General features: G+C 44.9%; 11 non-coding genes across 11 annotated transcripts; 6 read left to right on the forward strand and 5 right to left on the reverse strand.

The window, feature by feature from the left end:
* Window positions 1–2,891: 2,891 nt before the first annotated feature.
* trnap-cgg (transfer RNA proline (anticodon CGG)) lies at window positions 2,892–2,981 on the forward strand. Its single transcript is given in 2 exon segments — window positions 2,892–2,927; window positions 2,946–2,981. It is a non-coding gene; the product is annotated as a tRNA-Pro (tRNA).
* A 1,255-nt stretch (window positions 2,982–4,236) lies between these two features.
* On the reverse strand, window positions 4,237–4,327 carry trnar-ucg (transfer RNA arginine (anticodon UCG)). Its single transcript is given in 2 exon segments — window positions 4,237–4,272; window positions 4,291–4,327. It is a non-coding gene; the product is annotated as a tRNA-Arg (tRNA).
* Window positions 4,328–5,853: 1,526 nt separating this feature from the next.
* trnar-gcg (transfer RNA arginine (anticodon GCG)) lies at window positions 5,854–5,944 on the reverse strand. The gene is given in 2 exon segments: window positions 5,854–5,889; window positions 5,908–5,944. It is a non-coding gene; the product is annotated as a tRNA-Arg (tRNA).
* Window positions 5,945–9,074: 3,130 nt separating this feature from the next.
* On the reverse strand, window positions 9,075–9,165 carry trnar-ucg (transfer RNA arginine (anticodon UCG)). The gene is given in 2 exon segments: window positions 9,075–9,110; window positions 9,129–9,165. It is a non-coding gene; the product is annotated as a tRNA-Arg (tRNA).
* Window positions 9,166–9,346: 181 nt separating this feature from the next.
* trnap-cgg (transfer RNA proline (anticodon CGG)) lies at window positions 9,347–9,436 on the forward strand. Its single transcript is given in 2 exon segments — window positions 9,347–9,382; window positions 9,401–9,436. It is a non-coding gene; the product is annotated as a tRNA-Pro (tRNA).
* A 1,527-nt stretch (window positions 9,437–10,963) lies between these two features.
* Window positions 10,964–11,053, forward strand: trnap-cgg (transfer RNA proline (anticodon CGG)). Its single transcript is given in 2 exon segments — window positions 10,964–10,999; window positions 11,018–11,053. It is a non-coding gene; the product is annotated as a tRNA-Pro (tRNA).
* Window positions 11,054–15,773: 4,720 nt separating this feature from the next.
* On the forward strand, window positions 15,774–15,863 carry trnap-cgg (transfer RNA proline (anticodon CGG)). Its single transcript is given in 2 exon segments — window positions 15,774–15,809; window positions 15,828–15,863. It is a non-coding gene; the product is annotated as a tRNA-Pro (tRNA).
* A 1,256-nt stretch (window positions 15,864–17,119) lies between these two features.
* trnar-ucg (transfer RNA arginine (anticodon UCG)) lies at window positions 17,120–17,210 on the reverse strand. The gene is given in 2 exon segments: window positions 17,120–17,155; window positions 17,174–17,210. It is a non-coding gene; the product is annotated as a tRNA-Arg (tRNA).
* Window positions 17,211–18,993: 1,783 nt separating this feature from the next.
* trnap-agg (transfer RNA proline (anticodon AGG)) lies at window positions 18,994–19,083 on the forward strand. The gene is given in 2 exon segments: window positions 18,994–19,029; window positions 19,048–19,083. It is a non-coding gene; the product is annotated as a tRNA-Pro (tRNA).
* A 1,254-nt stretch (window positions 19,084–20,337) lies between these two features.
* Window positions 20,338–20,428, reverse strand: trnar-ucg (transfer RNA arginine (anticodon UCG)). Its single transcript is given in 2 exon segments — window positions 20,338–20,373; window positions 20,392–20,428. It is a non-coding gene; the product is annotated as a tRNA-Arg (tRNA).
* A 181-nt stretch (window positions 20,429–20,609) lies between these two features.
* trnap-agg (transfer RNA proline (anticodon AGG)) lies at window positions 20,610–20,699 on the forward strand. The gene is given in 2 exon segments: window positions 20,610–20,645; window positions 20,664–20,699. It is a non-coding gene; the product is annotated as a tRNA-Pro (tRNA).
* The last annotated feature ends 162 nt before the right edge of the window (window positions 20,700–20,861 follow it).

Raw genomic sequence — 20,861 nt, forward strand, 5'->3', positions numbered from 1 at the left:
TAGGCGGCCGATTACAATGCCCGCTCTTCTGCTGGACGACAAATTGAAGGTTTACTCCATTATAATTTTTCCATTTATCTCCGTCATTTCTCTCCAGCCAAATGAACTGAGTGTAGGTGTCAGCCGTGGCTCAGCGGCAGCAAAGACAAGCACCACTCCAGAGACTTGAGCACATAATCCAGGCTGACACTCCAGTGCAGTACTGAGGTAGTGCTGCACTGTTGGTGCCCCCGTCTTGCTGGTAAGACGTTAAACCGGGCCCTCCGATCCCATGAGAGTATGCCGAAAAGAACGAGGATTTCTCGCCCATTATTTAGCTCTCAACCAAAGACATTAAAACAGAAAATCTCTTCATTAAGGTTGATAAATATTTTTGAAATTACATTGCCTCCTAAAGGAGAAATTTATGTTTCTGCTCCCTAAACATTTGCCTCTGGTCCCGCTAATCTTTCATTCGGTGACAATCTCAGCAGAAGAAAGGAGGAGTTCGACAATCTCCGAATCACGATCACTGCTCCACATTCATTCAAGATGTTGAAGAATTGCAGTGGTCTCTTTTAATTTTAACAAGATATGAGTAATGCATGGGGCACAGACCAGGAGCACCAGGGCGATTCTGACGAAATTGCATTTGAAATTTTTTTTTGGCAATTTTCAGTTAAAAGCTCGGAAAGGGGACCAGTATCAAACGTAATAACGACGAGGATGGGATCCGCATTGTCGATTAACAGTCCATCGCCTCAACCTCTCGGCCACCTCGTCTCAACCATGCACTGCTCTCAGCCATTCCATTTCCTGGTTTTTGCATCTAAGCAGAAATACCCTGAAAGAAAGTCCACTTCACCTGTTATCCTGCCCATGCACACAGATCTACAATGTTGAAAATGTACAATCAGCATAATGTAAGCAAAAGGCCTTCCGCTGCTTCAGTTGAGGGACTGTCAAAAATGGTCGGTTTGAAGCCAGATTCAGAACAGAAAAAGTGTCGCCGAGTTAATTGAACGAACGCGGCAGGACTCGAACCTGCAATCGTCTGATAACTGAAATACCTCGACAACCGAAGTCAGACGCCTTATCCATTAGGCCACGCGGCCACTGATACGGCTGTACCGCTTTTTATGGGGAGAATTGTGATCAGATTCAGTTAAAATGCTCGCCAAAAAGAAACGGATTGAGGAAAAGATAAACATATTTTAACTGAATGAACAGGACTTCTGCGAGCTGGGTTTGCACCAGCGCAGGGAATCGCAATGCAACTTGAAACATAACATCGGCGGCTCGTTGGTCTAGGGGTATGATTCTCGCTTCGGGAATTTCTGTGGCTTAAAATGCGAGAGATCCCGGTTCAAATCCCGGACGAGCCCCGACACATTTAGTTAAACTCAACACCTCAGTGATGAAAGCTGAAATCGCTCTACGTTAAAAAAAACGGAATGATCCGGGACTGTGAGCTCTGCGATTTTAAACAGACACAGAATGATCCGGGACTGTGAGCACTCCCGGTGTAAACAGACCCAGAGTGATTAACAACTGACCACGACCCATTCCATTAAAGACAGGCCTGATTTTCAATGCTTATGAAATCGATGGCAACATAAATCGGACTGTTTCTATAATAGGCGGCCGATTACAATGCCCGCTCTTCTGCTGGACGACAAATTGAAGGTTTACTCGATTATAATTTTTCCATTTATCTCCGTCATTTCTCTCCAGCCAAATGAACTGAGTGTAGATGTCAGCCGTGGCTCAGCGGCAGCAAAGTCAAGCAGCACTCCAGAGACTTGAGCACATAATCCAGGATGACACTCCAGTGCAGTACTGAGGTAGTGCTGCACTGTTGGTGCCCCCGTCTTGCTGGTAAGACGTTAAAACGGGCCCTCCGATCCCATGAGAGTATGCCGAAAAGAACGAGGATTTCTCGCCCATTATTTAGCTCTCAACCAAAGACACTAAAACAGAAAATCTCTTCATTAAGGTTGATAAATATTTTTGAAATTACATTGCCTCCTAAAGGAGAAATTTATGTTTCTGCTCCCTAAACATTTGCCTCTGGTCCCGCTAATCTTTCATTCGGTGACAATCTCAGCAGAAGAAAGGAGGAGTTCGACAATCTCCGAATCACGATCACTGCTCCACATTCATTCAAGATGTTGAAGAATTGCAGTGGTCTCTTTTAATTTTAACAAGATATGAGTAATGCATGGGGCACAGACCAGGAGCACCAGGGCGATTCTGACGAAATTGCATTTGAATGTTTATTTTAGGCAATTTTCAGTTAAAAGCTCGGAAAGGGGACCAGTATCAAACGTAATAACGACGAGGATGGGATCCGCATTCTCGATTAACAGTCCATCGCCTCAACCTCTCGGCCACCTCGTCTCAACCATGCACTGCTCTCAGCCATTCCATTTCCTGGTTTTTGCATCTAAGCAGAAATACCCTGAAAGAAAGTCCACTTCACCTCTTATCCTGCCCATGCACACAGATCAAAAATGTTGAAAATGTACAATCAGCATAATGTAAGCAAAAGGCCTTCCGCTGCTTCAGTTGAGGGAATGTCAAAAATGGTCGGTTTGAAGCCAGATTCAGAACAGAAAAAGTGTCGCCGAGTTAATTGAACGATCGCGGCAAAGCTCGAACCTGCAATCATCTGATAACTGAAATACCTCGCAACCGAAGTCAGACGCCTTATCCATTAGGCCACGCGGCCACTGATGCGGCTGTACCTCTTTGTATGGGGAGAATTGTGATCAGATTCAATTAAAATGCTCGCCAAAAAGAAACGGATTGAGGAAAAGATAAACATATTTTAAGTGAATGAACAGGACTTCTGCGAGCTGGGTTTGCACCAGCGTAGGGAATCGCAATGCAACTTGAAACATAACATCGGCGGCTCGTTGGTCTAGGGGTATGATTCTCGCTTCGGGAATTTCTCTGGCTTAAAATGCGAGAGGTCCCGGGTTCAAATCCCGGACGAGCCCCGACACATTTAGTTAAACTCAACACCTCAGTGATGAAAGCTGAAATCGCTCTACGTTAAAAAAAACGGAATGATCCGGGACTGTGAGCTCTGCGATTTTAAACAGACACAGAATGATCCGGGACTGTGAGCACTCCCGGTGTAAACAGACCCAGAGTGATTAAGAACTGACCACGACCCATTCCATTAAAGACAGGCCTGATTTTCAATGCTTATGAAATCGATGGCAACATAAATCGGACTGTTTCTATAATAGGCGGCCGATTACAATGCCCGCTCTTCTGCTGGACGACAAATTGAAGGTTTACTCCATTATAATTTTTCCATTTATCTCCGTCATTTCTCTCCAGCCAAATGAACTGAGTGTAGATGTCAGCCGTGGCTCAGCGGCAGCAAAGTCAAGCAGCACTCCAGAGACTTGAGCACATAATCCAGGCTGACACTCCAGTGCAGTACTGACGTAGTGCTGCACTGTTGGTGCCCCCGTCTTGCTGGTAAGACGTTAAACCGGGCCCTCCGATCCCATGAGAGTATGCCGAAAAGAACGAGGACTTCTCGCCCATTATTTAGCTCTCAACCAAAGACACTAAAACAGAAAATCTCTTCATTTAGGTTGATAAATATTTTTGAAATTACATTGCCTCCTAAAGGAGAAATTTATGTTTCTGCTCCCTAAACATTTGCCTCTGGTCCCGCTAATCTTTCATTCGGTGACAATCTCAGCAGAAGAAAGGAGGAGTTCGACAATCTCCGAATCACGATCACTGCTCCACATTCATTCAAGATGTTGAAGAATAGCAGTGGTCTCTTTTAATTTTAACAAGATATGAGTAATGCATGGGGCACAGACCAGGAGCACCAGGGCGATTCTGACGAAATTGCATTTGAAAGTTTATTTTAGGCAATTTTCAGTTAAAAGCTCGGAAAGGGGACCAGTATCAAACGTAATAACGACGAGGTTGGGATCCGCATTCTCGATTAACAGTCCATCGCCTCAACCTCTCGGCCACCTCGTCTCAACCATGCACTGCTCTCAGCCATTCCATTTCCTGGTTTTTGCATCTAAGCAGAAATACCCTGAAAGAAAGTCCACTTCACCTCTTATCCTGCCCATGCACACAGATCTACAATGTTGAAAATGTACAATCAGCATAGTGTAAGCAAAAGGCCTTCCGCTGCTTCAGTTGAGGGACTGTCAAAAATGGTCGGTTTGAAGCCAGATTCAGAACAGAAAAAGTGTCGTCGAGTTAATTGAACGACCGCGGCAGGACTCGAACCTGCAATCGTCTGATAACTGAAATACCTCGCAACCGAAGTCAGACGCCTTATCCATTAGGCCACGCGGCCACTGATGCGGCTGTACCTCTTTTTATGGGGAGAATTGTGATCAGATTCAATTAAAATGCTCGCCAAAAAGAAACGGATTGAGGAAAAGATAAACATACTTTAACTGAATGAACAGGACTTCTGCGAGCTGGGTTTGCACCAGCGCAGGGAATCGCAATGCAACTTGAAACATAACATCGGCGGCTCGTTGGTCTAGGGGTATGATTCGCGCTTCGGGAATTTCTGTGGCTTAAAATGCGAGAGGTCCCGGGTTCAAATCCCGGACGAGCCCCGACACATTTAGTTAAACTCAACACCTCAGTGATGAAAGCTGAAATCGCTCTACGTTAAAAAAAACGGAATGATCCGGGACTGTGAGCTCTGCCATTTTAAACAGACACAGAATGATCCGGGACTGTGAGCACTCCCGGTGTAAACAGACCCAGAGTGATTAACAACTGACCACGACCCATTCCATTAAAGACAGGCCTGATTTTCAATGCTTATGAAATCGATGGCAACATAAATCGGACTGTTTCTATAATAGGCGGCCGATTACAATGCCCGCTCTTCTGCTGGACGACAAATTGAAGGTTTACTCCATTATAATTTTTCCATTTACCTCCGTCATTTCTCTCCAGCCAAATGAACTGAGTGCAGGTGTCAGCCGTGGCTCAGCGGCAGCAAAGTCAAGCAGCACTCCAGAGACTTGAGCACATAATCCAGGCTGACACTCCAGTGCAGTACTGAGGTAGTGCTGCACTGTTGGTGCCCCCGACTTGCTGGTAAGAAGTTAAACCGGGCCCTCCGATCCCATGAGAATATGCCGAAAAGAACGAGGATTTCTCGCCCATTATTTAGCTCTCAACCAAAGACACTAAAACAGAAAATCTCTTCATTAAGGTTGATAAATATTTTTGAAATTACATTGCCTCCTAAAGGAGAAATTTATGTTTCTGCTCCCTAAACATTTGCCTCTGGTCCCGCTAATCTTTCATTCGGTGACAATCTCAGCAGAAGAAAGGAGGAGTTCGACAATCTCCGAATCACGATCACTGCTCCACATTCATTCAAGATGTTGAAGAATTGCAGTGGTCTCTTTTAATTTTAACAAGATATGAGTAATGCATGGGGCACAGACCAGGAACACCAGGGCGATTCTGACGAAATTGCATTTGAAAGTTTATTTTAGGCAATTTTCAGTTAAAAGCTCGGAAAGGGGACCAGTATCAAACGTAATAACGACGAGGATGGGATCCGCATTCTCGATTAATAGTCCATCGCCTCAACCTCTCGGCCACCTCGTCTCAACCATGCACTGCTCTCAGCCATTCCATTTCCTGGTTTTTGCATCTAAGCAGAAATACCCTGAAAGAAAGTCCACTTCACCTCTTATCCTGCCCATGCACACAGATCTACAATGTTGAAAATGTACAATCAGCATAATGGAAGCAAAAGGCCTTCCGCTGCTTCAGTTGAGGGACTGTCAAAAATGGTCGGTTTGAAGCCAGATTCAGAACAGAAAAAGTGTCGCCGAGTTAATTGAACGACCGCGGCAGGACTCGAACCTGCAATCGTCTGATAACTGAAACACCTCGCAACCGCAGTCAGACGCCTTATCCATTAGGCCACGCGTCCACTGATGCGGCTGTACCTCTTTTTATGGGGAGAATTGTGATCAGATTCAATTAAAATGCTCGCCAAAAAGAAACGGATTGAGGAAAAGATAAACATATTTTAACTGAATGAACAGGACTTCTGCGAGCTGGGTTTGCACCAGCGCAGGGAATCGCAATGCAACTTGAAACATAACATCGGCGGCTCGTTGGTCTAGGGGTATGCTTCTCGCTTAGGGAATTTCTGTGGCTTATAAATGCGAGAGGTCCCGGGTTCAAATCCCGGACGAGCCCCGACACATTTAGTTAAACTCAACACCTCAGTGATGAAAGCTGAAATCGCTCTACGTTAAAAAAAACGGAATGATCCGGGACTGTGAGCTCTGCCATTTTAAACAGACACAGAATGATCCGGGACTGTGAGCACTCCCGGTGTAAACAGACCCAGAGTGATTAACAACTGACCACGACCCATTCCATTAAAGACAGGCCTGATTTTCAATGCTTATGAAATCGATGGCAACATAAATCGGACTGTTTCTAAAATAGGCGGCCGATTACAATGCCCGCTCTTCTGCTGGACGACAAATTGAAGGTTTACTCCATTATAATTTTTCCATTTATCTCCGTCATTTCTCTCCAGCCAAATGAACTGAGTGTAGATGTCAGCCGTGGCTCAGCGGCAGCAAAGTCAAGCAGCACTCCAGAGACTTGAGCACATAATCCAGGCTGACACTCCAGTGCAGTACTGAGGTAGTGCTGCACTGTTGGTGCCCCCGTCTTGCTGGTAAGACGTTAAACCGGGCCCTCCGATCCCATGAGAGTATGCCGAAAAGAACGAGGATTTCTCGCCCATTATTTAGCTCTCAACCAAAGACACTAAAACAGAAAATCTCTTCATTAAGGTTGATAAATATTTTTGAAATTACATTGCCTCCTAAAGGAGAAATTTATGTTTCTGCTCCCTAAACATTTGCCTCTGGTCCCGCTAATCTTTCATTCGGTGACAATCTCAGCAGAAGAAAGGAGGAGTTCGACAATCTCCGAATCACGATCACTGCTCCACATTGATTCAAGATGTTGAAGAATTGCAGTGGTCTCTTTTAATTTTAACAAGATATGAGTAATGCATGGGGCACAGACCAGGAGCACCAGGGCGATTCTGACGAAATTGCATTTGAAAGTTTATTTTAGGCAATTTTCAGTTAAAAGCTCGGAAAGGGGACCAGTATCAAACGTAATAACGACGAGGATGGGATCCGCATTCTCGATTAACAGTCCATCGCCTCAACCTATCGGCCACCTCGTCTCAACCATGCACTGCTCTCAGCCATTCCATTTCCTGGTTTTTGCATCTAAGCAGAAATACCCTGAAAGAAAGTCCACTTCACCTCTTATCCTGCCCATGCACACAGATCTACAATGTTGAAAATGTACAATCAGCATAATGTAAGCAAAAGGCCTTCCGCTGCTTCAGTTGAGGGACTGTCAAAAATGGTCGGTTTGAAGCCAGATTCAGAACAGAAAAAGTGTCGCCGAGTTAATTGAACGACCGCGGCAGAACTCGAACCTGCAATCGTCTGATAACTGAAATACCTCGCAACCGAAGTCAGACGCCTTATCCATTAGGCCACGCGGCCACTGATGCGGCTGTGCCTCTTTTTATGGGTAGAATTGTGATCAGATTCAATTAAAATGCTCGCCAAAAAGAAACGGATTGAGGAAAAGATAAACATATTTTAACTGAATGAACAGGACTTCTGCGAGCTGGGTTTGCACCAGCGCAGGGAATCGCAATGCAATTTAAACATAACATCGGCGGCTCGTTGGTCTAGGGGTATGATTCTCGCTTCGGGAATTTCTGTGGCTTAAAATGCGAGAGATCCCGGACGAGCCCCGACACATTTAGTTAAACTCAACACCTCAGTGATGAAAGCTGAAATCGCTCTACGTTAAAAAAAACGGAATGATCCGGGACTGTGAGCTCTGCCATTTTAAACAGACACAGAATGATCCGGGACTGTGAGCACTCCCGGTGTAAACAGACCCAGAGTGATTAACAACTGACCACGACCCATTCCATTAAAGACAGGCCTGATTTTCAATGCTTATGAAATCGATGGCAACATAAATCGGACTGTTTCTATAATAGGCGGCCGATTACAATGCCCGCTCTTCTGCTGGACGACAAATTGAAGGTTTACTCCATTATAATTTTTCCATTTATCTCCGTCATTTCTCTCCAGCCAAATGAACTGAGTGTAGATGTCAGCCGTGGCTCAGCGGCAGCAAAGTCAAGCAGCACTCCAGAGACTTGAGCACATAATCCAGGCTGACACTCCAGTGCAGTACTGAGGTAGTGCTGCACTGTTGGTGCCCCCGTCTTGCTGGTAAGACGTTAAACCGGGCCCTCCGATCCCATGAGAGTATGCCGAAAAGAACGAGGATTTCTCGCCCATTATTTAGCTCTCAACCAAAGACACTAAAACAGAAAATCTCTTCATTAAGGTTGATAAATATTTTTGAAATTACATTGCCTCCTAAAGGAGAAATTTATGTTTCTGCTCCCTAAACATTTGCCTCTGGTCCCGCTAATCTTTCATTCGGTGACAATCTCAGCAGAAGAAAGGAGGAGTTCGACAATCTCCGAATCACGATCACTGCTCCACATTCATTCAAGATGTTGAAGAATTGCAGTGGTCTCTTTTAATTTTAACAAGATATGAGTAATGCATGGGGCACAGACCAGGAGCACCAGGGCGATTCTGACGAAATTGCATTTGAAAGTTTATTTTAGGCAATTTTCAGTTAAAAGCTCGGAAAGGGGACCAGTATCAAACGTAATAACGACGAGGATGGGATCCGCATTCTCGATTAACAGTCCATCGCCTCAACCTATCGGCCACCTCGTCTCAACCATGCACTGCTCTCAGCCATTCCATTTCCTGGTTTTTGCATCTAAGCAGAAATACCCTGAAAGAAAGTCCACTTCACCTCTTATCCTGCCCATGCACACAGATCAAAAATGTTGAAAATGTACAATCAGCTTAATGTAAGCAAAAGGCCTTCCGCTGCTTCAGTTGAGGGACTGTCAAAAATGGTCGGTTTGAAGCCAGATTCAGAACAGAAAAAGTGTCGCCGAGTTAATTGAACGACCGCGGCAGGACTCGAACCTGCAATCGTCTGATAACTGAAATACCTCGCAACCGAAGTCAGACGCCTTATCCATTAGGCCACGCGGCCACTGATGCGGCTGTACCTCTTTTTATGGGGAGAATTGTGATCAGATTCAATTAAAATGCTCGCCAAAAAGAAACGGATTGAGGAAAAGATGAACATATTTTAAGTGAATGAACAGGACTTCTGCGTGCTGGGTTTGCACCAGCGCAGGGAATCGCAATGCAACTTGAAACATAACATCGGCGGCTCGTTGGTCTAGGGGTATGATTCTCGCTTCGGGAATTTCTGTGGCTTAAAATGCGAGAGGTCCCGGGTTCAAATCCCGGACGAGCCCCGACACATTTAGTTAAACTCAACACCTCAGTGATGAAAGCTGAAATCGCTCTACGTTAAAAAAAACGGAATGATCCGGGACTGTGAGCTCTGCCATTTTAAACAGACACAGAATGATCCGGGACTGTGAGCACTCCCGGTGTAAACAGACCCAGAGTGATTAACAACTGACCACGACCCATTCCATTAAAGACAGGCCTGATTTTCAATGCTTATGAAATCGATGGCAACATAAATCGGACTGTTTCTATAATAGGCGGCCGATTACAATGCCCGCTCTTCTGCTGGACGACAAATTGAAGGTTTACTCCATTATAATTTTTCCATTTATCTCCGTCATTTCTCTCCAGCCAAATGAACTGAGTGTAGATGTCAGCCGTGGCTCAGCGGCAGCAAAGTCAAGCAGCACTCCAGAGACTTGAGCACATAATCCAGGCTGACACTCCAGTGCAGTACTGAGGTAGTGCTGCACTGTTGGTGCCCCCGACTTGCTGGTAAGAAGTTAAACCGGGCCCTCCGATCCCATGAGAGTATGCCGAAAAGAACGAGGATTTCTCGCCCATTATTTAGCTCTCAACCAAAGACACTAAAACAGAAAATCTCTTCATTAAGGTTGATAAATATTTTTGAAATTACATTGCCTCCTAAAGGAGAAATTTATGTTTCTGCTCCCTAAACATTTGCCTCTGGTCCCGCTAATCTTTCATTCGGTGACAATCTCAGCAGAAGAAAGGAGGAGTTCGACAATCTCCGAATCACGATCACTGCTCCACATTCATTCAAGATGTTGAAGAATTGCAGTGGTCTCTTTTAATTTTAACAAGATATGAGTAATGCATGGGGCACAGACCAGGAGCACCAGGGCGATTCTGACGAAATTGCATTTGAAAGTTTATTTTAGGCAATTTTCAGTTAAAAGCTCGGAAAGGGGACCAGTATCAAACGTAATAACGACGAGGATGGGATCCGCATTCTCGATTAACAGTCCATCGCCTCAACCTCTCGGCCACCTCGTCTCAACCATGCACTGCTCTCAGCCATTCCATTTCCTGGTTTTTGCATCTAAGCAGAAATACCCTGAAAGAAAGTCCACTTCACCTCTTATCCTGCCCATGCACACAGATCAAAAATGTTGAAAATGTACAATCAGCATAATGTAAGCAAAAGGCCTTCCGCTGCTTCAGTTGAGGGAATGTCAAAAATGGTCGGTTTGAAGCCAGATTCAGAACAGAAAAAGTGTCGCCGAGTTAATTAAACGATCGCGGCAAGGCTCGAACCTGCAATCGTCTGATACATGAAATACCTCGCAACCGAAATCAGACGCCTTATCCATTAGGCCACGCGGCCACTGATGCGGCTGTACCTCTTTGTATGGGGAGAATTGTGATCAGATTCAATTAAAATGCTCGCCAAAAAGAAACGGATTGAGGAAAAGATGAACATATTTTAAGTGAATGAACAGGACTTCTGCGTGCTGGGTTTGCACCAGCGCAGGGAATCGCAATGCAACTTGAAACATAACATCGGCGGCTCGTTGGTCTAGGGGTATGATTCTCGCTTCGGGAATTTCTGTGGCTTAGAATGCGAGAGGTCCCGGGTTCAAATCCCGGACGAGCCCCGACACATTTAGTTAAACTCAACACCTCAGTGATGAAAGCTGAAATCGCTCTACGTTAAAAAAAAACGGAATGATCCGGGACTGTGAGCTCTGCGATTTTAAACAGACACAGAATGATCCGGGACTGTGAGCACTCCCGGTGTAAACAGACCCAGAGTGATTAACAACTGACCACGACCCATTCCATTAAAGACAGGCCTGATTTTCAATGCTTATGAAATCGATGGCAACATAAATCGGACTGTTTCTATAATAGGCGGCCGATTACAATGCCCGCTCTTCTGCTGGACGACAAATTGAAGGTTTACTCCATTATAATTTTTCCATTTATCTCCGTCATTTCTCTCCAGCCAAATGAACTGAGTGTAGATGTCAGCCGTGGCTCAGCGGCAGCAAAGTCAAGCAGCACTCCAGAGACTTGAGCACATAATCCAGGCTGACACTCCAGTGCAGTACTGAGGTAGTGCTGCACTGTTGGTGCCCCCGTCTTGCTGGTAAGACGTTAAACCGGGCCCTCCGATCCCATGAGAGTATGCCGAAAAGAACGAGGATTTCTCGCCCATTATTTAGCTCTCAACCAAAGACACTAAAACAGAAAATCTCTTCATTAAGGTTGATAAATATTTTTGAAATTACATTGCCTCCTAAAGGAGAAATTTATGTTTCTGCTCCCTAAACATTTGCCTCTGGTCCCGCTAATCTTTCATTCGGTGACAATCTCAGCAGAAGAAAGGAGGAGTTCGACAATCTCCGAATCACGATCACTGCTCCACATTCATTCAAGATGTTGAAGAATTGCAGTGGTCTCTTTTAATTTTAACAAGATATGAGTAATGCATGGGGCACAGACCAGGAGCACCAGGGCGATTCTGACGAAATTGCATTTGAAAGTTTATTTTAGGCAATTTTCAGTTAAAAGCTCGGAAAGGGGACCAGTATCAAACGTAATAACGACGAGGATGGGATCCGCATTCTCGATTAACAGTCCATCGCCTCAACCTCTCGGCCACCTCGTCTCAACCATGCACTGCTCTCAGCCATTCCATTTCCTGGTTTTTGCATCTAAGCAGAAATACCCTGAAAGAAAGTCCACTTCACCTCTTATCCTGCCCATGCACACAGATCAAAAATGTTGAAAATGTACAATCAGCATAATGTAAGCAAAAGGCCTTCCGCTGCTTCAGTTGAGGGAATGTCAAAAATGGTCGGTTTGAAGCCAGATTCAGAACAGAAAAAGTGTCGCCGAGTTAATTGAACGATCGCGGCAAGGCTCGAACCTGCAAGTGGTGTAAGAGGGAGGGTTTTAAATTTTTGAGGCATTGGAACCAGTTTTGTGGTAGGTGTGACCTATACAAAAGGGACGGTCTACACCTGTGCAGAGATGGAACTGATGTTCTCGGGGTAATTTTTGATAAAGCAGTTCGGGAGCATTTAAACTAGTATGGCAGGGGGCTAGAAACCTATGTAGTGAAATAGAGGAAAGTGAAAGGCAGACAGAAATAAATGGTAAAAGGGTGAGGAACAAAAAACAAAGGGCCAAACTAATTCATAAAAAATGTGAGCATAAAAAAAGCCTGAGGGTTTTATACCTTAATGCGAGAAGCATCAGGAACAAGGTAGATGAATTAGCTGTGGAAATAGAGGTTAATAATTATGATCTAATTGGGATTACGGAAACATGGTTGCAGGGTGAGCAGGGCTGGGAGCTTAACATACAGGGGTATTCAGTATTTAGGAAGGATCGACAAAAAAGAAAGGGAGGAGGGGTAGCATTGCTAGTAAAAGAGGGGATAAATGCAATTGAAAAGAAGGATATTAACTCAGTTAATACAGAATCTATATGGGTGGAGCTAAGAAATAGCGAGGGGCGAAAAACATTAATAGGAGTGGTATATAGGCCTCCAAATAGTAAAATAGAGGTTAGGGAGGGCATCACGAGGGAAATTAGAGAAGCGTGCAATAAGAGCACAGCTGTCATCATAGGTGACTTTAACTTACATATAGATTGGACTAGCCTAATCAGTAAAAATAATGAGGAGGAGGAATTCCTTGAGTGTTTGAGGGATGGTTATCTGGATCAATATGTCGAGGAACCAACTCGGGAACAGGCTATATTGGACTGGGTACTGTGCAATGAGAAGGGACTAATCAGTAATCTTGTTGTACGGGGACCCTTGGGTCAGAGCGATCATAACATGATCGATTTCTCACTCGAAATGGAGAGAGAAGAAATTGACTCAGAGACTAAGGTCCTGAATTTAAACAAGGGGAATTATGATGCCATGAGACGGGAACTGAGTAGGTCTGATTGGACAACGTTCCTGGGAGGACTGGAGGTAGATAAACAATGGCAAACATTTAAAGATAGAATGACAAAATTGCAAAAATTGTTTATACCAATCTGGCATAAAAGGAAATCTAAAAAGGTGACTCAACCGTGGATAACAGGGGAAATTAGAGACAGCATAAAATCCAAAGATAGGGCGTATAAAATAGCCAAAAAAGCGCCAGAGCGGAAGATTGGGAACAGTTTAAGATAGAGCAAAGGAGGGCAAAGGGCATGATCAAGAGGGGCAAAATAGCTTACGAAAACAAGCTGGCGGAAAATATAAAAACTAACTCCAAAAGCTTTTATAAATATATCAAAAGGAAAAGACTGGTGAAAACCAAAGTTGGTCCATTGCAGTCAGATACGGGGGAATATATAATGGGAAATAAGGAAATGGCAGATCAACTAAATGCATACTTTGGGTCAGTCTTTACGAAGGAAGACACAAAAAACCTCCCTGGGATATCGGGAAAAATAGGGACATTGGCAAAGGAGGAACTGACGCAAATCAATATCTCTAAGGATATGGTGTTAAGGAAGCTAAAGGGATTGAAGGTGGACAAATCCCCAGGGCCTGATAACATGCATCCTAGGGTACTGAAGGAGGTGGCCCTAGAGATAGCGGATGCACTAAGGATGATTTTTCAGAATTCATTAGACTCGGGAACAGTGCCGATGGATTGGAGGGTAGCTAACGTTACCCCACTATTCAAAAAGGGGGGTAGGGAAAAAGCAGGTAATTACAGACCTGTAAGCCTTACATCAGTTGTGGGCAAAATGCTGGAGTCCATCATTAAGGATGAAATAGCGGAGCACTTAGCAAATGGGGACAGGATAGGACAGAGTCAACATGGATTTACAAAGGGTAAATCGTGCTTGACTAATCTATTGGAATTTTTTGAGGGAGTAACTGGTAGAATAGATGGGGGAGAGCCAGTAGATGTGGTGTACCTGGACTTCCAAAAGGCCTTCGATAAGGTCCCACATAAAAGATTAGCATGGAAAATTGAGGCTCATGGGATAAAGGGGAAAGTTTTGGCGTGGATAGGGAACTGGCTGTCAGATAGAAAACAGAGAGTTGGAATAAACGGCTCATTTTCTGAATGGCAGGCAGTAACAAGTGGGGTACCACAGGGATCTGTCCTGGGCCCCCAGCTGTTCACAATTTACATTAATGACCTGGATCAGGGAGTCGGATGCAGCATTTCCAAATTTGCAGACGACACTAAACTAGGAGGGGGGGTGGGCTCAGAGGAAGAGACCAGGAAGCTCCAGAGCGATTTGGACAGACTGGGCGATTGGGCGGATAAATGGCAGATGCACTATAATGTGGACAAGTGCGAAGTTATCCACCTTGGGTGCAGGAACGGGAGGGCAAATTATTATTTAAATGGCAATAGATTGGGAGAGGGGGAAGTACAGAGAGACCTGGGTGTTCTTGTACACCAGTCACTGAAGGCGAGCATGCAGGTGCAACAGGCGGTCAAGAAGGCAAACGGTATGCTGGCCTTCATAGCAAAAGGGTTAGAATACAGGAACAGGGATACCTTGCTGCAGCTGTACAGGGCACTGGTGAGACCACACCTCGAGTACTGTGTACAGTTTTGGTCGCCTCATCTGAGGAAGGATGTTCTTGCCATTTGGGGGTGCAGCGGCGATTCACCAGGCTGATACCAGGAATGGCGGGAATGACCTATGAGGAGAGACTATGTAGTTTAGGGATGTACACACTGGAGTTTAGAAGATTGAGAGGGGACCTCATAGAAGTGTATAAAATTCTGACAGGTCTAGACAGACTGGATGCAGAAGGAATGTTTCCCTTGGCGGGTGAGAACAGAACTAGAGGACATAATTTAAGGATAAGGGCTAAACCATTTAGGACAGAGATGAGGGGGAATTTCTTCACTCAGAGAGTGGTGAACCTGTGGAACTCATTGCCACAGAGGGCAGTGTACGCCAGCTCATTAAATATATTTAAGAGGGAATTAGATATATTTCTACGGGCAAAAGGGGTTAAGGGTTACGGAGAGAAGGCGGGGACGGGATACTGAATTAAAGGATCAGCCATGATCTCATCGAATGGCGGAGCAGGCACGAAGGGCCGAATGGCCTACTCCTGCTCCTATCTCCTATCTTCTATGTATCTATGTCTGATAACTGAAATACCTCGCAACCGAAGTCAGACGCCTTATCCATTAGGCCACGCGGCCACTGATGCGGCTGTATCTCTTTGTATGGGGAGAATTGTGATCAGATTCAATTAAAATGCTCGCCAAAAAGAAACGGATTGAGGAAAAGATGAACATATTTTAAGTGAATGAACAGGACTTCTGCGTGCTGGGTTTGCACCAGCGCAGGGAATCGCAATGCAACTTGAAACATAACATCGGCGGCTCGTTGGTCTAGGGGTATGATTCTCGCTTCGGGAATTTCTGTGGCTTAAAATGCGAGAGGTCCCGGGTTCAAATCCCGGACGAGCCCCGACACATTTAGTTAAACTCAACACCTCAGTGATGAAAGCTGAAATCGCTCTACGTTAAAAAAAAACGGAATGATCCGGGACTGTGAGCTCTGCGATTTTAAACAGACACAGAATGATCCGGGACTGTGAGCACTCCCGGTGTAAACAGACCCAGAGTGATTAACAACTGACCACGACCCATTCCATTAAAGACAGGCCTGATTTTCAATGCTTATGAAATCGATGGCAACATAAATCCGACTGTTTCTATAATAGGCGGCCGATTACAATGCCCGCTCTTCTGCTGGACGACAAATTGAAGGTTTACTCCATTATAATTTTTCCATTTATCTCCGTCATTTCTCTCCAGCCAAATGAACTGAGTGTAGATGTCAGCCGTGGCTCAGCGGCAGCAAAGTCAAGCAGCACTCCAGAGACTTGAGCACATAATCCAGGCTGACACTCCAGTGCAGTACTGAGGTAGTGCTGCACTGTTGGTGCCCCCGTCTTGCTGGTAAGACGTTAAACCGGGCCCTCCGATCCCATGAGAGTATGCCGAAAAGAACGAGGATTTCTCGCCCATTATTTAGCTCTCAACCAAAGACACTAAAACAGAAAATCTCTTCATTAAGGTTGATAAATATTTTTGAAATTACATTGCCTCCTAAAGGAGAAATTTATGTTTCTGCTCCCTAAACATTTGCCTCTGGTCCCGCTAATCTTTCATTCGGTGACAATCTCAGCAGAAGAAAGGAGGAGTTCGACAATCTCCGAATCACGATCACTGCTCCACATTGATTCAAGATGTTGAAGAATTGCAGTGGTCTCTTTTAATTTTAACAAGATATGAGTAATGCATGGGGCACAGACCAGGAGCACCAGGGCGATTCTGACGAAATTGCATTTGAAAGTTTATTTTAGGCAATTTTCAGTTAAAAGCTCGGAAAGGGGACCAGTATCAAACGTAATAACGACGAGGATGGGATCCGCATTCTCGATTAACAGTCCATCGCCTCAACCTATCGGCCACCTCGTCTCAACCATGCACTGCTCTCAGCCATTCCATTTCCTGGTTTTTGCATCTAAGCAGAAATACCCTGAAAGAAAGTCCACTTCACCTCTTATCCTGCCCATGCACACAGATCAAAAATGTTGAAAATGTACAATCAGCTTAATGTAAGCAAAAGGCCTTCCGCTGCTTCAGTTGAGGGACTGTCAAAAATGGTCGGTTTGAAGCCAGATTCAGAACAGAAAAAGTGTCGCCGAGTTAATTGAACGACCGCGGCAGGACTCGAACCTGCAATCGTCTGATAACTGAAATACCTCGCAACCGAAGTCAGACGCCTTATCCATTAGGCCACGCGGCCACTGATGCGGCTGGATCTCTTTTTATGGGGAGAATTGTGATCAGATTCAATTAAAATGCTCGCCAAAAAGAAACGGATTGAGGAAAAGATAAACATATTTTAACTGAATGAACAGGACTTCTGCGAGCTGGGTTTGCACCAGCGCAGGGAATCGCAATGCAACTTGAAGCATAACATCGGCGGCTCGTTGATCTAGGGGTATGATTCTCGCTTAGGGAATTTCTGTGGCTTAAAATGCGAGAGGTCCCAGGTTCAAATCCCGGACGAGCCCCGACACATTTAGTTAAACTCAACACCTCAGTGATGAAAGCTGAAATCGCTCTACGTTAAAAAAAACGGAATGATCCGGGACTGTGAGCTCTGCCATTTCAAACAGACACAGAATGATCCGGGACTGTGAGCACTCCCGGTGTAAACAGACCCAGAGTGATTAACAACTGACCACGACCCATTCCATTAAAGACAGGCCTGATTTTCAATGCTTATGAAATCGATGGCAACATAAATCGGACTGTTTCTATAATAGGCGGCCGATTACAATGCCCGCTCTTCTGCTGGACGACAAATTGAAGGTTTACTCCATTTTAATTTTTCCATTTATCTCCAGCCAAATGAACTGAGTGTAGGTGTCAGCCGTGGCTCAGCGGCAGCAAAGTCAAGCAGCACTCCAGAGATTGAGCACATAATCCAGGCTGACACTCCAGTGCAGTACTGAGGTAGTGCTGCACTGTTGGTGCCCCCGTCTTGCAGGTAAGACGTTAAGCCGGGCCCTCCGATCCCATGAGAGTATGCCGAAAAGAACGAGGATTTCTCGCCCATTATTTCGCTCTCAACCAAAGACACTAAAACAGAAAATCTCTTCATTCAGGTTGATAAATATTTTTGAAATTACATTGCCTCCTAAAGGAGAAATTTATGTTTCTGCTCCCTAAACATTTGCCTCTGGTCCCGCTAATCTTGCAATCGGTGACAATCTCAGCAGAAGAAAGGAGGAGTTCGACAATCTCCGAATCACGACCACTGCTCCACATTCATTCAAGATGTTGAAGAATTGCAGTGGTCTCTTTTAATTTTAACAAGATATGAGTAATGCATGGGGCACAGACCAGGAGCACCAGGGCGATTCTGACGAAATTGCATTTGAATGTTTATTTTAGGCAATTTTCAATTAAAAGCTCGGAAAGGGGACCAGTATCAAACGTAATAACGACGAGGATGGGATCCGCATTCTCGATTAACAGTCCATCGCCTCAACCTCTCGGCCACCTCGTCTCAACCATGCACTGCTCTCAGCCATTCCTTTTCCTGTTATTTGCATCTAAGCAGAAATACCCTGAAAGAAAGTCCACTTCACCTCTTATCCTGCCCATGCACACAGATCTACAATGTTGAAAATGTACAATCAGCATAATGTAAGCAAAAGGCCTTCCGCTGCTTCAGTTGAGGGACTGTCAAAAATGGTCGGTTTGAAGCCAGATTCAGAACAGAAAAAGTGTCGCCGATTTAATTGAACGACCGCGGCAGGACTCGAACCTGTAATCATCTAGATAACTGAAATACCTCGTAACCGAAGTCAGACGCTTTATCCATTAGGCCACGCGGCCACTGATGCGGCTTACCTCTTTTTATGGGGAGAATTGTGATCAGATTCAATTAAAATGCTCGCCAAAAAGAAACGGATTGAGGAAAAGATAAACATATTTAACTGAATGAACAGGACTTCTGCGAGCTGGGTTTGCACCAGCGCAGGGAATCGCAATGCAACTTGAAACATAAAATCGGCGGCTCGTTGGTCTAGGGGTATGATTCTCGCTTAGGGAATTTCTGTGGCTTAAAATGCGAGAGGTCCCGGGTTCAAATCCTGGACGAGCCCCGACACATTTAGTTAAACTCAACACCTCAGTGATGAAAGCTGAAATCGCTCTACGTTAAAAAAAACGGAATGATCCGGGACTGTGAGCTCTGCCATTTTAAACAGACACAGAATGATCCGGGACTGTGAGCACTCCCGGTTTAAACAGACCCAGAGTGATTAACAACTGACCACGACCCATTCCATTAAAGACAGGCCTGATTTTCAATGCTTATGAAATCGATGGCAACATAAATCGGACTGTTTCTATAATAGGCGGCCGATTACAATGCCCGCTCTTCTGCTGGACGACAAATTGAAGGTTTACTCCATTATAATTTTTCCATTTATCTCCGTCATTTCTCTCCAGCCAAATGAACTGAGTGTAGGTATCAGCCGTGGCTCAGCGGCAGCAAAGTCAAGCAGCACTCCAGAGACTTGAGCACATAATCCAGGCTGACACTCCAGTGCAGTACTGAGGTAGTGCTGCACTGTTGTTGCCCCCGTCTTGCTGGAAAGACGTTAAACCGGGCCCTCCGATCCCATGAGAGTATGCCGAAAAGAACGAGGATTTCTCGCCCATTATTTAGCTCTCAACCAAAGACACTAAAACAGAAAATCTCTTCATTAAGGTTGATAAATATTTTTGAAATTACATTGCCTCCTAAAGGAGAAATTTATGTTTCTGCCCCTAAACATTTGCCTCTGGTCCCGCTAATCTTTCATTCGGTGACAATCTCAGCAGAAGAAAGGAGGAGTTCGACAATCTCCGAATCACGATCACTGCTCCACATTCATTCAAGATGTTGAAGAATTGCAGTGGTCTCTTTTAATTTTAACAAGATATGAGTAATGCATGGGGCACAGACCAGGAGCACCAGGGCGATTCTGACGAAATTGCATTTGAAAGTTTATTTTAGGCAATTTTCAGTTAAAAGCTCGGAAAGGGGACCAGTATCAAACGTAATAACGACGAGGATGGGATCCGCATTCTCGATTAACAGTCCATCGCCTCAACCTCTCGGCCGCCTCGTCTCAACCATGCACTGCTCTCAGCCATTCCATTTCCTGGTTTTTGCATCTAAGCAGAAATACCCTGAAAGAAAGTCCACTTCACCTCTTATCCTGCCCATGCACACAGATCTACAATGTTGAAAATGTACAATCAGCTTAATGTAAGCAAAAGGCCTTCCGCTGCTTCAGTTGAGGGACTGTCAAAAATGGTCGGTTTGAAGCCAGATTCAGAACAGAAAAAGTGTCGCTGAGTTAATTGAACGACCGCGGCAGGACTCGAACCTGCAATCGTCTGATAACTGAAATACCTCGAAACCGAAGTCAGACGCCTTATCCATTAGGCCACGCGGCCACTGATGCGGCTGGATCTCTTTTTATGGGGAGAATTGTGATCAGATTCAATTAAAATGCTCGCCAAAAAGAAACGGATTGAGGAAAAGATAAACATATTTTAACTGAATGAACAGGACTTCTGCGAGCTGGGTTTGCACCAGCGCAGGGAATCGCAATGCAACTTGAAGCATAACATCGGCGGCTCGTTGATCTAGGGGTATGATTCTCGCTTAGGGAATTTCTGTGGCTTAAAATGCGAGAGGTCCCGGGTTCAAATCCCGGACGAGCCCCGACACATTTAGTTAAACTCAACACCTCAGTGATGAAAGCTGAAATCGCTCTACGTTAAAAAAAACGGAATGATCCGGGACTGTGAGCTCTGCCATTTTAAACAGACACAGAATGATTAACAACTGACCACGACCCATTCCATTAAAGACAGGCCTGATTTT

Source organism: Somniosus microcephalus, unplaced genomic scaffold (genome assembly GCF_052327205.1).
Source record: "Somniosus microcephalus isolate GS21.2 unplaced genomic scaffold, FLI_Smic_1.0 unresolved_chr1, whole genome shotgun sequence".
NCBI classification, from domain to species: Eukaryota; Metazoa; Chordata; class Chondrichthyes; order Squaliformes; family Somniosidae; genus Somniosus; species Somniosus microcephalus.